The sequence below is a fragment of the Schistocerca cancellata genome, chromosome 3 (assembly GCF_023864275.1).
Source record: "Schistocerca cancellata isolate TAMUIC-IGC-003103 chromosome 3, iqSchCanc2.1, whole genome shotgun sequence".
NCBI classification, from domain to species: Eukaryota; Metazoa; Arthropoda; class Insecta; order Orthoptera; family Acrididae; genus Schistocerca; species Schistocerca cancellata.
The window spans coordinates 624,550,370-624,565,982 of NC_064628.1; the positions used below are offsets into that span (position 1 = coordinate 624,550,370).

The following is a 15,613-nucleotide window of genomic DNA, read 5'->3' on the forward strand; positions in this document are numbered from 1 at the left end:
AGTTCATAGAATGTACAATGGATCACCATATGTATATCAACCTTTTAAAGGACAATCTGAATCCTAGCGCCGAAAAATTAGGTCTGCAAGGAAATTACGTTTTTCAACAAGATAACGACCCAAAGAATACGGCTCTAAACACAACGCTGTGGCGCCTGTACAATACCCCGAAACAACTTAACACCCTTCCTCAGAGCCCAGGCGTTAATCCTGCTGAACACCTTTACACCTTTGGAAAGTACTGGGAGATAGCATCATGAGAAGATACATTTCTAACAAGAGATACCTAAAAGAAGCATTTCAAGACAAATGGGACAAAATTCCAGCCTCTCTGACGGCAAGCATGGTCAAGTCGATCCCCAGACGACTACAAGCAGTAATAGCTGTAAAGGGAAACATCACTAAATGTTAAATTTCCTAATTGAAATCATATTTTAAGATTGTACTTTTTGGACTCACTGTATGTGACAAATTTGAGTATGATACATCTACCTGTTCCTGAAAAAAAAAAAAAAAAGAGAGAGTTCTTAACATTCGGACGGACGGATGCACGGACAACAAATCGATCCTACAGAGAGTTGCGATTCTACCGATTGAGGCACGAAACACTATAAACAGCATATTCAGTTCTGAACAGCAATAAGAATAATGCAAACAACCGAGATCGGACATGAACGGGTAGACTTTCCCAATGTTTTGTTTAAAAATTAAGCTACGAAATATATTACTGGGCTACGCAACACCTGAGGCGAGCTACTGTTGGTCTTCGTACAACTCAGTTCTATATATGATTAACGTTTTATCGATAACTTTCTTTCGGAAATAACAGTTTAGAAAGGAATTACTGGTATCACAAAAGCGAGTGTTCACCAACAATCATCTTGTACACGCGTCGACGCAAGGAGATAGTTACTTTAATCACTCCTTCCACGACTTCTCCAGGTCACAGACTAAACACTGTAAGTTCCGTAGTCTCTAGACTCCTTTGGGCAGTTCTGCTGTCTTCTTCTTCTTCTTCTTCTTCTTCTTCTTCCGTCCGAAGACAGGTTTCACAGGCAGCCCTCTATGCAAGTATATCCTGTGCAAGATGCTATCATCTATAAGCTGTATACAAGGAGTTCCAGATTTCACAGGCAGCCCTCTATGCAAGTATATCCTGTGCGAGATGGTATCATCTATAAGCCGTATACAAGGTGTTCCATTTATCTGATGACCGCACACGCGGCGCAATAAACGGCGGACATCGAGCGCTCCTTTGCCCAACGAATCAGATTGCGCCCATCTACTACCGCAGTTCTAAATTTAAGATGGACGCAAATAAATTTTGTACTTACCCATGTCATGCAAGGAGATGCTGGAACTGACTGCCATTGTTTGTCATGCATTTCTGACATCTGTTCACGAAATTATTCATCACACGATGCAATTCTCTGAGAAATTGAATTAACTGACTGACAAATAGTTGCTTGAAATCCTGTAACGTGTGCGTATCTGTTGTGTACACTATATCCTTTAGTGCTCCTCACAAACAGAAACGGCACGGGGTTAAATCGAGTGTTCGAGTGGGCCAGATATTGTTGCTAATGACTGTCATGGGACAAACCTTGAATTGCGTGCAAACAAATTTTTGGCCATATGAGCCCTTGCCAAATCCTGTTGAAAAAAAGCGACGCTTCGTTTTCTTTCACTGAATTCATTAAAAAACGTTCGCAAAACGTTTTGCAAATATATTTCACTGTTAATTTTTTTTTAAATGGGCCTATTATTCGGTCAGAACTTAACCGCGCACAGCACTCCTATTTTCTGATCGTGAACGGGTTCCTCATAAAGCAGAATAGGTCCGTCGGCGAACCAATGTTGACCGTTTTGGGAATTAACATACCCGTGTAAATGGAACCAAGCGGTATCTGAAAACAGAATGAAGTAACGATTAGTTCACCGCCATGCGCTTTTTTCAAAACCCATTAGCAACACCTAACTCTGTGCTTGTGATCAACAGGTTTAAGTTCTTGCACTGCTGCTAGCCCATATAACTTAGCAGCTCTTCGTACAGAGGTGTAAGAAATTAGCGTTCGCTGTGAAAGACGTCCAAGAGACTTTTTGGGGATGTTTCCAGACAGTATGCAAAGTCATCGAGATGAGCTTCTGGGAGCACTTTACATCGTCGATTACACTTCTTGTTACCAAAATTTCATGTTTCAAGAAATTTATTCACTAATTTGTGAACTGCATCTCGACGCGGAATTCGAACACCGCGAAACTTTGTTCAGACAATCTCCGGACAATACGAGCGGACTCAGTACACACATACGAATCGTAAATACACACTCATTGTAGACTGGAATAATTCAGACTTGCCACTGTTGCGTTCGCAAACTTCACTGTTACACTCGTAATGTTTGTTTCACTGTTCGAATGACACGAGCCGAAAATGTGCGTAGTGTTGCATTAACAAAGAGACGCGCGACCCATCCGACGGCTTGTGCGGCTGCTATGGTTGGCAAACACAACCACACACGTTCTGTCATAAGAGAAATGGAACACCTCGGGAAGCGTATCATATTTGCTAATGTTACAAAGCCAGTCAGTAAATTACCCAGACTGTTGCACTTGTAACTATTGGATAGGCTTTTGCCTCTTGTCAATAATCATGCGTTAGTCTTACCACTGCACTGATCGCCGAGCCCTCCCCCCTCCTGTCTTGTTGAGATACGCACAGGTTTTTACAAAGTCTTTGCATCAAACGTATATGGGTAACTGATCACGTTGTGGGAAACAAATATTGTTAAAGACGTAAGAATGTTCGCTGACGCTTTCCGGCGACGCTAGGCTAATTTATCGAATTCGCCGGTCCTTGAATAACGAGATTTCACGGAACTAATAGGGTCTACTAAACAGGTTGCTGCATCTGCGTACTACCTACCCCCAGTAAACAGTCATTTTCAGTATGAGTGTCTCTAAGCGAAAAAAGGCATTTTAGAAGCTCGGCTTCTACCCTTTCACGCGGATGTGATGACTGGATTACAGGCAACACAACTGCATACGATCGCTAAAGAGTGCCTACGCACTGCCGCCTTTCAGAGGCATAAGCAATAATAAAAGACGCCTAGAGGGGTACTAGGGAAGCGTCAGTGAGCACACTTCCACTAGCAAACGTTGTTCCCAATGACAGGATCTATCGCACCTAGGCGTTTTATGCATGTAACAGCTAGCTCTACATACTTGTCTTACGCAACCCACAACTCCTACCACCACGTGCAAGGATTTTCGTATTTTCTCGCTCGTTACATGCAATCTATATATCCTATAGAAAATCAACAAGACCTTTTTGCAGAAAGTTTAACGTAGCTAAATTTTGTACTGGGATATATTTTCGCTAGAGGCCGTAGTTTTCGAATTATTCAAGAAAAAGTACAAAGGTGACCTTCAAATGCATTTTTCTTCAATAACTCAAACCGTGGCCTCCAACGGAAACATAACCCATAACAAAACAACTACATTAAATTTCTTGGAAAAAGGTCTTGGTTATTGTTTCTGTAGAACTAAGTGTTTGCACCTTAACGAGAGAGAGAATATGAAAAACTCATTAGTGGTTTTTCAGGGTGTTGCAGGTAGCATAAAACCGATAGGTAGGGTCAACTGAATCAGACCGTATATTATTAATTAGATGCATCAGTATTAATTTCGCTCTTCCACATAGAAGTATAGTAATTTCTGCTGGTACTATTTTAGTTCTAAGATAGACGAATTCAGCATTTCGCCCCTCAAAAACCGATAGTAACTTTGGAACAGTTACAACATTAGTAACAAAGGATTTATCTGATTCGATCATGGAACCGATTACTGTCTTGTGCTGAAATTAGCATCAGGCTTATGGGGCGCCCCAACTTGACCCAGCTAATACAGTCACTGACAAAAGCGGAATAGTAGGTGAAAGAGTCTTGAAACAAAAGTGCACTTCAAAATTGTAACGGACTTGTCAAAGGAACTGAAATAAGAAGATTGTTAAATAATAACTTTACGTTGTGAGTTTAATGTCAAGACACACACACAAATTGGAAAATTACTTTGGCAGTAGTACCAAAAAAGGAATCATAAAGTGGCCACAACAGCATTCAGTTTATGTCATCAAGTGTTCGAAGAACCCACAATCTACTGCAATACACGTTTACAGTCGCTTGTGCAAGGACTTCTTGACGGACTAAAGAGATTTCTTCGAAATCACTGCACATGCTGCAGTACTGTACTGAACTATCATTGTTGCTGGATAGTCTCTTGGGATATATATGTACGTACGATTCAACTGTTCCCTTCGCGTTCATTCTGCAGTCCCCATTAAGTAGCAGCGTGTCTAATTTCTCTCCGTCTGTGAAAGAGATCATTTTTCAAAATAACCAGCACCCGACCCAAGTAACGACAAAGACAGTTTCTCTGTGCTCTTTTTATTCTGGTATCGCGGCAGTGGAACACACTGCATGTTCTTCACCCGACATAGCGTATTTCATTAATTAGGTCCGAAATCATGAACTTCTGCTTAAGATAGCAACCAATTTCACGTTCAAAACAGATAAACCCTAAGTTTTAAGTATTCTAATTACTCCGAAACTAGTAATCGGATTTTGAAGCGTGAACGCTGCTGTCCGTGAATAATAGCAACACAAATTACTGGATTAGAAAAAGTCAAGTTGATACTGGAAGCTCTGTAATTAATATAGCACTGAAAAACACTATATGTCTCTTAACGACGACACACACAATTCATGTAGGTGACAACAGAATTACAATATCTTAAAAGATTCCATAATATCTGAGGTTAACAGCTTAGCTGAATCACACTTTATAACGAAACTGATATGCCAGAAATTTGCAGCGAAATGCAGATGGACCTAGACAGGTCTACACTGGGTTCAGGGACCGAAGTCGGGTCTCACTATAAATAAAAACAACGTATTGCGAAATAAATAGGTTCAAATGGCTCTGAGAACGATGCGACTTAACTTCTGAGGTCATCAGTCGCCTAGAACTCAGAACTAATTAAACATAACTAACCTAAGGACATCGTACACATCCATGCCGAGGCAGGATTCGAACCTGCGACCGTAGCGGCCGCTCGGTTCCAGACTGTAGCGCCTAGAACCGCGCGGCCACTCCGGCCGGCAAATAAATAGGGAGAATGACCCATTACGATCAGTACAAGAAGGGAAAGATGGAAGGTGTGGTAGAGAGAGCTAGAGGAAGCGAAGAAGAGATGATGGTAGTGGGAAGAAGAGAAAAAGAAGAAAGAAAGGTGGAAGGCGAGAGGAAGAGAGAGATAGAAGAGGAGAAAAAAGATGACAAAGGATTGTTGCAGCTACAGTAGTAGCAGTAGTGCCAATGGTAGTCGTGACGGTTGCAAGTTGACAACATTGGTGATGGATGGTTAGCAACGAAAATTGTGGTATTTAATACTAAGGAAGACGTTTACGGCGTTGTATACTGTACCCATCCAGACTAGAGTTGGTTCTAACGGGTAAAACTGGCAAGTCTTACCTGTATCATTTCGCAGCTGTGAATGACCAAAAAAAAAACACATTTTGACTGTATGGTACCCAACAGGGATATTACGCCTGGAATAATAGGGGACTCGCGAGTAATAAAGAAGCACCTGCTGGCTTATCTGTTGCGCAGACGGTATTTCATAGTCTGACAGTCGTCTATTTGCAAGTCTTAGGCTAGAAGCCCTTCCTTCCTCCACACTCGTCAGATAACGTGTGGGAGGGAAGTCGTTTTCGGTAATCTGCCTGCTGTGTGTAATGTTTGTGCAGTGTTTTGTCGTATTTTAGCTGTTTGTCTCTCATGTTTGGGAACCATGTTTTATGACGTGTGGATTGGGAACCAGTTCGGTACTTGCCTAAACGGGCGTGGATAACCTTTTTTAAAAAAAATTATAAAATAAAATAAAAAGAGCATTGATGATTCGACCGGATCTGGCTGCGTCTCTTCCTCGTAAATTGGTGTACGGTGCATTAAGCTATAAGAATACGTCCAGCTGAGTTTATGCTCTCTATGGCAAATGAGAAATCAGAAACTGTGATTTGCCTTCCCACTGATCTGAAATCTCTGTCTCCCAGCTATATGCAAAATTTTGTCTTTTATAGAACAGAATTACTCATTAGCGGCGATGTTCAAGATACGATGCGTCCCAGCCCACATCAGTGATAGCTATGTGGTGCACAGTGCAACAATTTTCAAATAAAATGAGAAAATGACTTGGCAAAGTAGGAACACCGTGAATATAATTCCCTACGTGTGCTCAATCACGAAAGAAAACTCGTATCTATGGTACATACACATTCCGCAAGCCACTCTCGAACAGGGTGAGAAAAATAAACGACTGTCTTAGCCTCCGTACAAGCCCTAACTTCTCCCGTCTTCTCTTCGTGGTCCTTACGTGATAGGTGCGGCGGCGACTGTAGAACCGTTCTGCAGTCGGCCTGAAAAGCCGGTTCTCTAAATTTCCATAGTAGTGCCTCGCGAAAAGAGCGTCGTCTTTTCATCAGTTGTTACCATTTGAATTCACAAATCATTTCTGTTAATACTTGCGTGCTCATCGAAGTTACTGGTAACAAATCTATCAGACCGCCTCTGAACTGTTTCGATGTTTTCCTTCAAGCCCACCTGTTGGGAATCCGAAACAATCGAGTAGTACTCAAGAATCGGCCGTAATAGCGTTCTATACGCCTTCATAAATGAACTACATTCCCAAAATTTTCCCAATGAAACGAAGTCGAACATTCGTCTTCCTTAACCTGGCGACGTAGTTCCATTTCACATCGCTTTGCAGTGTTACGACTAGGTATTTAACCGACATGATTGTGTCAAGCAACACGCTACTAATGCTACAATCGAACGTCACAGGATAATTCTTCCTGCTGATCCGCAGTAACTTACATTTTTGTATATTTAGAGCGAGCTGCCATTCGTCACACCAGCTATAAATTCTAAGTCATCTCGTATCCTCCTACAGTCACTCAACGAGGCCACCTTCCCGTACACCAAAGCGTCATCAGCAAACAACCGCAACTGCAGCTCACCCTCTCCCATCACACATCCTCTGATGAACACTAGACGTCGACAACAACGCACTGGGTTCCTTGATTATATTATTTAAAAAGTCTTCGAGCCACTCGCATATCTGGGAATCTAATCCGTATGCTTGAACCGGTGGCAGCAGGCTACAGTGGGGCACCGTGTTAAACGCATTCTGAAAGTCTCTGAATACGCAACCTGCTTGTTGCCCTCCATCCATGGTTTGTGCCATATCATGTGAGAAAAAGGGCAAACTGAGTTCGGCACGAGCGATGCTTTCTAAATCCGTGCTGATTTGTGGACAGAAGCTTTAATGTTTGAAGGAAATTTATTATATTCGAACTTTGAATGTGATCAAGAATTCTGCAGCTAAGCTACTGTAAGGATATTGGTCTGAAATTATGCGGATCCGCTCTTTTACCTTTCTTTTATACTGGAGTCACCTGAGCTTTTTTACAGTCGCTTGTGTCTTTGTGCTGGGCGAGAGATTCGCGATAAATGTAAGCTCGTAAGTAAGGAGTCAATGCCGCTGAGTACTCGTCGTAAATCCGAATTGGTATTCCTTCTGGACCTGGTGACTTATTTGTTTTGAACTCTTTCAGCTGCTTCTCTACGCCAAGGATGCATATTTCTATGTGCTTCATGCAGGAATCTGCATGTTTGTAAAATCCTCCTGCGGAATGATTTCTTAAAACTTCAGCTATCCATTTGGTCTCCCTTGTTGCCACCCCAGACTGGTCGACGAGTGACTGTATGGAAGCCTTTGAAGCGCTTAGTGTTTTTACGTATGACCAGAATTTTCTCATATTTTCGTCTAGATCTTTCGCTAAAGCGTGACGGTGAAAGTAGCTGTAAGGTACCCGCGTTGATCATCTTACGGACGCACGAATTTCTACTACCTTTTGCGTGTCGAAATTTGCGCGTTTTTTTATGGCTTGAGAGTGCAGTACTTAACGTTTCCTCAGCATTTTCCGAATTTGATTATTAAACTACGAAGGGTCTTTCCCATCCTGAAAATACTTATCTGGCACATAAGTCTCCAGCCCGCGATTAACAATCAGTTCAAATTTTGCTCTTACAAGGGAACCTCCCCATCGCACCCCCCTCAGATTTAGTTATAAGTTGGCACAGTGGATATGCCTTGAAAAACTGAACACAGATCAATCGAAAAAAGAGGAAGTAGTTGTGTGGAACTATGAAAAATAAACAAAATATACAAACTGAGTAGTCCACGTCCAACATTAGCAACATCAAGGATAATGTGAGATCAGCAGCGCCGTGGTCCCGTGGATAGCGTGAGCAGCTGCGGAACGAGAGGTCCTTGGTTCAAGTCTTCCATCGAGTAAAAAGTTTACTTTCTTTATTTTCGCGATTCAAGTCTTCCCTCGAGTGAAAAGTTCACTTTCTTTATTTTTGCGGTTCAAGTCTTCCCTCTAAAAGTTTACTTTCTTTATTTTCGCAAAGTTATGATCTGTCCGTTCGTTCATTGACGTCTCTGTTCACTGTAATAAGTATAGTGTCTGTTTTGCGACCGCACCGTAAAACCGTGCGATTAGTAGACGAAAGGACGTGCCTCTACAATGGGAACCGAAAACATTTGATCGCAGGGTCATAGGTCAACCGATTACTCCACAGGAAAACACGTCTGATATATTCTATACGACACTAGTGACGGCATGTGCGTCACATCACAGGAATATGTTGTTGACCCACCAGTTACCTCGCATCGGACGGACGGACAGATAATAACTGTCTGAAAATAAAAATTAAACTTTTCACTCGAGGGAAGACTTGAACCAAGGACCTCTGGTTCCGCAGCTGCTCACGCTAACCACGGGACCACGGCGCTCTTGCACTCAGATTATCATTGATGTTGCCTATCTTGTGCATGGACTACTCAGTTTGTGTATTTTGCATATTTTTTCATAGTTCCACATAACTTCTTCCTGTTTTCTCGATTGGTCTGTGTTCAGTTTTTCAAGGCCTACCCACTGTGCCAACTTACAAATAAATCTGAGGGGGGTGCAATGGGGAGGTTCCCTTGTTAGTTCCTATGTCCGTCATAATCGAATTAAATGATGTTTAATCATTGTCTGCGTGGGAATTACTAAAGCAGACGCTGCTTAGTACAGCAGCAGACTTGGCGCGGTAGGCCACACACAGAGAGCAGGAAGGGAAGACGAGCGCACCGTTCCACGAGGCGGAACTAGTTCCACAGGCGCACGCATCGTGACCTGCGCGTGCACGCAATATTCAAGAGGAGAGAGGCGAGAGGCGCCGAGCAGGCGAAAGCTGCGTGGAGCAATTCGAACCAAGCGACCGCCTCATCCGAGCGTCGTACCAGGTTTCTGCTTTCTTCATTCAACCGCAGAATGTTATTCAAGGTCCCCATATTGTTCCAGAGAAATAAAACCAGTCTCAGTAGAGCAAAGTCAGTCACATTTTAAGAAGTTTACAACATGAAGTCTGAGCTGATTAGTCATTCATTGGGATAATGGCAGTATTGGAGTGTGTGTGTGTGTGTGTGTGTGTGTGTGTGTGTGTGTGTGTGTGAATTCCTAAGGGACCAAACTGCTGAGGTTATCGGTCCCTAGGCTTGCACACTACTTAAACTAACTTATACAAAGACCAACACACACACACACACACATACACACACACACACACACACACACACACATACACACACACACACACACACACACACACACACACACACACTCGAATACTGCCATTATCCCAATGAATGACTAATCAGCTCAGACTTCATGTTGTAAACTTCTTAAAATATGACGGACTTTGCTCTACTGAGACTGGTTTTATTTCTCTGGAACAATATGGGGACCTTGAATAACATTCTGCGCGCGCCCGAGGGAGTACTCGAACCTCCGGCGCGGCGCAGTACTGATAAGGACATTTCTACATTACTGATGTGTGTAAGTGTCGGCACTTTTATTTCGGTATCTATGGAACAGTTGTGTCTACCACGCATTCAGTAATCATTCAGTGCAGTCTTTCGCGGACGGTCTTTATGTCACTGGTAGTACGTGTCTTGGCACTCTGGCAAGAAGGCAAGTTATTGGCTGAGCGTGCAGACCGACAAGAACTGTGCGCGAATATTCGGGTATTGCAAAGGACTTAGCCCACTGCTTGCTACAGCATTAATGTACAAAGTCCCCTGCATAAACCCAAGTCGTCACAGGAACCAGATTTAAGGAACACAAGAGGAACTGTAGTCTGATCAACGCGGATAATTCGCCGTACCAGACCATGTATTCTGACAACGAAACTCTAATTCGATTCTCTGACACTAAAGTTTGATCAATGGCCAATCGTTACTCAGCTGTGGGTAACAGAGACGCTATAGAGATTCATATACAAAAAGTAACTTAAATAAGAAGGACTGAAATGAGACAAGTTGTGGTCTTTGGGGAGAAATAAAGCAATAAATGCAAGCTCTTCTGTTGTATAGGATATAAAACACATGTCAGAGACTATGCAATCTTCGGTAGCAGTCGGATGGCGTCATAATACGATGTCGATAACTGAGTGCTTAATTGAAGTGCATGTCAAGAACAGCTTCCTGTTCTAAGCTACTAAAGGACTGAGAATCCGGAAATCCTCTGCGCACGAGTGTCAGCTGCAGAAGTCACGGGCAATTAGATCATCAGGAGACCCAGCATTTCGCAACTCTAATGAAATGAGAACAAGAGACCGACATTGAACTGAGCACAAGCGCATCTGATGAGTATTTGCGAGACAGACATATTTCTATTCACCTTTCGTGTACCTTCAAGATAGTTTTAGTTATGATGCGTATCAGTATGCAGTTTTGTAGAACATTATACATGGCAGAATGATTACTTCACATTCACAATAAACAATAATCCTAATACCACACGCTGCTTCGGATAGTAGTCACTGTGTGATTTCGCTAGATACAACCATATTTTTAAGGTATCTAACAACGTTGTTATAATTTGGTAATCGATTTATTAGATCCTTTATCACATGTCAACACTATCACTTGTTGTTTGTTGGTTGGTTGTTTGGGGAAGGAGACCAGACAGCGTGGTCATCGGTCTCCTCGGATTAGGGAAGGAAGTCGGCCTTGCCCTTTCAGAGGAACCATCCCGGCATTTGCCTGGAGTGATTTAGGGAAATCAAGGAAAACCTAAATCAGGATGGCCGGACGCGGGATTGAACCGTCGTCCTCCCGAATGCGAGTCCAGTGTCTAACCACTGCGCCACCTCGCTCGGTACTATCACTTGTCAGCACTACATTTACTCGTCTTTATGGTAGTACTCAATTTCAAATGTGATTCTGTATGGGAAAACTTCTGAGTTCTATTAGTAAAAAATACATTTCTATTTATCAGTCTGATATATCATTCACTTCTACCACGCGTGAAAAGATAGTACAATCTCCGTATTTTGCCTTGTATTGTACGCAATAATTGTTCCCGAACTTCACACGCGAAAGGAATGCGAAGAAGCCCTTATAAGTGGTATAGTGCGAAATACACTCTGCCATGCACTTCACAGTGTTTTGTATAGTACAGATATAGATATGAACCAAGTTCTTTTATGTCAAACGCTTACTTGTATATATAAAAGTAATCAGTATCTTGCGTTACTATCGATATCGGTACCACGATTCTGGCTACTATCGAGGAATTTCTACCAATTCATGTATGGATTAGAACTATCGCTCCGAATACGATGCAGTACTGATATCTTCATCTCCGTCACGTAAGTAACGGTAGAAGTCATCGATATAGAAGGCACTCTTCACGAAATTAGCTAATTCGAAGACATAAGCCATCTTTAACGACATACTCCAAGAATCGTATTTGCTGCTTATGGAAACGCGAAGAGGGTTTTCGGATGGCTAGGTAGTGGCCACACGAGTTCGCTCGGCAGGCGGGGCGCACAGAGCGGGACAGCGGGACTGGTTCCGTGGAGCGGCAGTTGTAAAGAGCCGGCAGGCAGCTATCGGGCGGCGCGGCTATATATAGCACACGTGGTGCCCACGCGGCATGCACGTGCACACGGGGCAGCCAATTCCTGTCCGCCCCCCATTCGCTACGAGCTGAACTCAAGCCACACCCATGCTTCTCTTTCTATCTGCTCCCAACACACCGTCTGCGGAACGAACGTCTTCACCTTTCGCTTAGGCTCGGTAGTTCTCCGTCCACGCAGAGAACGGATATGGTTCAAATGGCTCTGAGCACTATGCGACTTAACTTCTGAGGTCATCAGTCGCCCAGAACTTAGAACTAATTAAACCTAACTAACCTAAGGACATCACACACATCCATGCCCGAGGCAGGATTCGAACCTGCGACCGTCGCGGTCACGCGGTTCCAGACTGAAGCGCCTTTAACCGCACGGCCAGACCGGCCGGCAGAGAACGGATAGCTGGAAAGAGTATATCGAGGGCCTCTACGAGGGAGAACGATATAGAAGCAGAAATAGATGTCAATTTGGAAGGCATCATACAGCGGCGTGGGAGTGACGGATGATGATGATGATGGTGGTGGTGGTTGTTGTTGAAGACGATGACGATATTGGTTTCAGGAAGTTCAACGGTCTGTGTCAGTCCTCTCTTATAATATGAACTAAAAATGTTCGGTGAAAATAGCGTTTTCCTTGGAACACACATTAAACAGTTGAAATACTGTCTGGCAATGACACGACAGATAGTGGTTGCTTATCAATATATTAAGACGGATAAAAAATCACACACTAGAACCTGCATCTACAGGGTCGCCCACTGATCGTGACCGGGCCAAATATCTCACGAAATAAGCGTCAAACGAAAAAACTACAAAGAACGAAACTTGTCTAGCTTGACCCGCTAGATGACGTTGCCGTAGATCAAACGGATATCATCTGCGTTTTATTAATAAGGAACCCCAATTTTTTATTACATATTCGTTTAGAACGTAAAGAAATATGAATGTTGTAGTTAGACCACTTTTTTCGCTTTGTGATAGATCGTGCTGTAATAGTCACAAACATATGGCTCACAATTTTAGACGAACAGTTGGTAACAAGAACGTTTATAAATTAAAATACAGAACGTAGGTACGTTTGAACATTTTATTTCGGTTGTTCAAATGTGATACATATACCTTTGTGAACTTATCATTTCTCAGAAGGCATACTGTTACAGCGTGATTACCTGTAAATACCACATTAATGCCATAAATGCTCAAAATGATCTCCGTCAACCTCAATGCATTTGGCAATACGTGTAACGACATTCGTCTCAACAGCGAGTAGTTCGCCTTCCGTAATGTTCGCGGATGCATTGACAATGCGCTGACGCATGTTGTCAGGCATTGTCGGTGGATCACGATAGCAAATATCCTTCGACTTTCCCCACAGAAAGAAATCCGGGGACGTCAGATCCGGTGAACGTGCGAGCCATGGTATGGTGCTGTCATGAAATATGCTATTCAATACCTCTTCAACCGCATGCGAGCTATGTGCCGGACATCTATCATGTTGGAAGTACATCGCCATTCTGTCATGCAGTGAAACATCTTGTAGTAACATCGGTTGAACATTACGTAGGAAATCAGCATACATTGCATCATTTAGATTGCCATCGATAAAATAGGGGGCCAATTATCCTTCCTCCCATAATGCCCCACCATACATTAACCTGCCAAGGTCGCTGATGTTCTACTTGTCGCAGCCATCGTGTATTTTCTGTTGCCCTATAGTGCATATTATGCCGGTTTACGTTACCGCTGTTGGTGAATGACGCTTCATCGCTAAATAGAACGCGTGCGTGAAATCTGTCATCGTCCCGTAATTTCTCTTGTGCCCAGTGGCAGAACTGTACACGACGTTCAAAGTCGTCGCCATGCAATTCCTGGTGCATAGAAATATGGGACGGGTGCAATCGATGTTGCTGTAGCATTCTAACCACCGACGTTTTTGAGATTCCCGATTCTCGCGCTGTTTGTCTGCTACTGATGTGCGGATTAGCCGCGACAGCAGCTAAAACACCTACTTGGGCATCATCATTTGTTGCAGGTCGTGGTTGACGTTTCACATGTGGCTGAACACTTCCCGTTTCCTTAAATAACGTAACTATCCGGCGAACGGTCCGGACACTTGGATGATGTAGTCTAGGATACCGAGCAGAATACATAGCACACGCCCGTTGGGCATTTTGATCACAGTAGCCATACATCAACACGATATCGACCTTTCCCGCAATTGGTAAACGGTCCATTTTAACACGGGTAACGTATCACGAAGCAAATACCGCCCGCACTGGCGGAATGTTACGTGACACCACGTACTTACACGTTTGTGACTGTTACATCGCCATCTATCAAAAAGCGAAAAAAGTGGTCCAACTAAAACATATTTCTTTACATACTACACGAATATGTAGTAGAAAATGGGGGTTCCTATTTTAAAAAACGCAGTTGATATCCTTTGACCTATGGCAGCGCCATCTAGCGGGCTAACCATAGCGCCATCTGGTTTCCCCCCTTCGTGCTAGACGAGTTTCGTTCTTTGTAGTTTTTTCGTTTGATGCTTATTTCGTGAGATATTTGGCCCGGTCACTATCTATGGACCACCCTGTATATGTATAAAGAAGAATGTTCGTTTGTTTGTAATGCATGCAAATTTACAATTTTATTCTTGATGAAATTTTGTTCACTTTCTCTTCAAGACAAGAGGAAGGTCACTGTATACATAAGGTTTCGTAATCCTATATGATATATTCACGTACGTAATAGAGAGTGACTATAATTACACTTTCAAAACGCTGTAGAAATAACACCACTGGTCAGGATGACGTCAAATTGTAACGGAATATTATCGGAGAAGGGAGAAAACATGTGGCAGAAGAAAAACAAATAGTGTGAAAATTGATCAGTAGATGGCGCTGTCTGTGTCAAAATACGTAAATGAAAATACCTGTCATGCACACGACCCATTGAAGTTGGTGTGCCGGCCGGTGTGGCCGAGCGGTTCTAGGCACTTCAGTCTGGAACCGCGCGACCACTACGGTCGCAGGTTCGAATCCTGCCTCGTGCATGGATGTGTGTGATGTCCTTAGGTTAGTTAGGTGTAAGTAGTTCTAAGTTCTAGGGGACTGATTACCTCAGATGTCCCATAGTGCTCAGAGCCATTTGAACCATTTTTTAGAAGTTGGTGCAAACACGCCGGATACGCGGCTTTTCCTCCTTTCGCGTCTGCGACTTTCGCCATGACTGTCTCAATGCAGGATCGCGCTCTGCTTGTAAAGCTGTATTACAAGATTGATGATTGTGCACACGTCGCTCTGCAGAAGTTTCGGACACTGAAGGGTTTGAAAAAAAGGCGTTGGTCCGATGACTGCCGTGGGTCTGGAAAAAATGATTCGGAAAGTCGAAAAGATGGGTTCTTTTGGTGTGAAACCTGGCCGAGGGAGGAAATAAATTGATTCGACGTCAGTTGAAGCAGTGGCCCAGTAATGCAGGAGGAGACGAGTGATGGTGTGCAAACACGTAGTGGACGGAGATTTGCTCGA

At 43.2% G+C, this 15,613-nt stretch overlaps 1 protein-coding gene across 3 annotated transcripts in view; it reads right to left on the minus strand.

The window, feature by feature from the left end:
* LOC126175539 (glycogen-binding subunit 76A) overlaps positions 1–15,613 on the minus strand; it is a 469,828-nt gene that overhangs the window by 143,714 nt on the left and 310,501 nt on the right. The gene's annotated exons all lie outside the window — the stretch shown is intronic.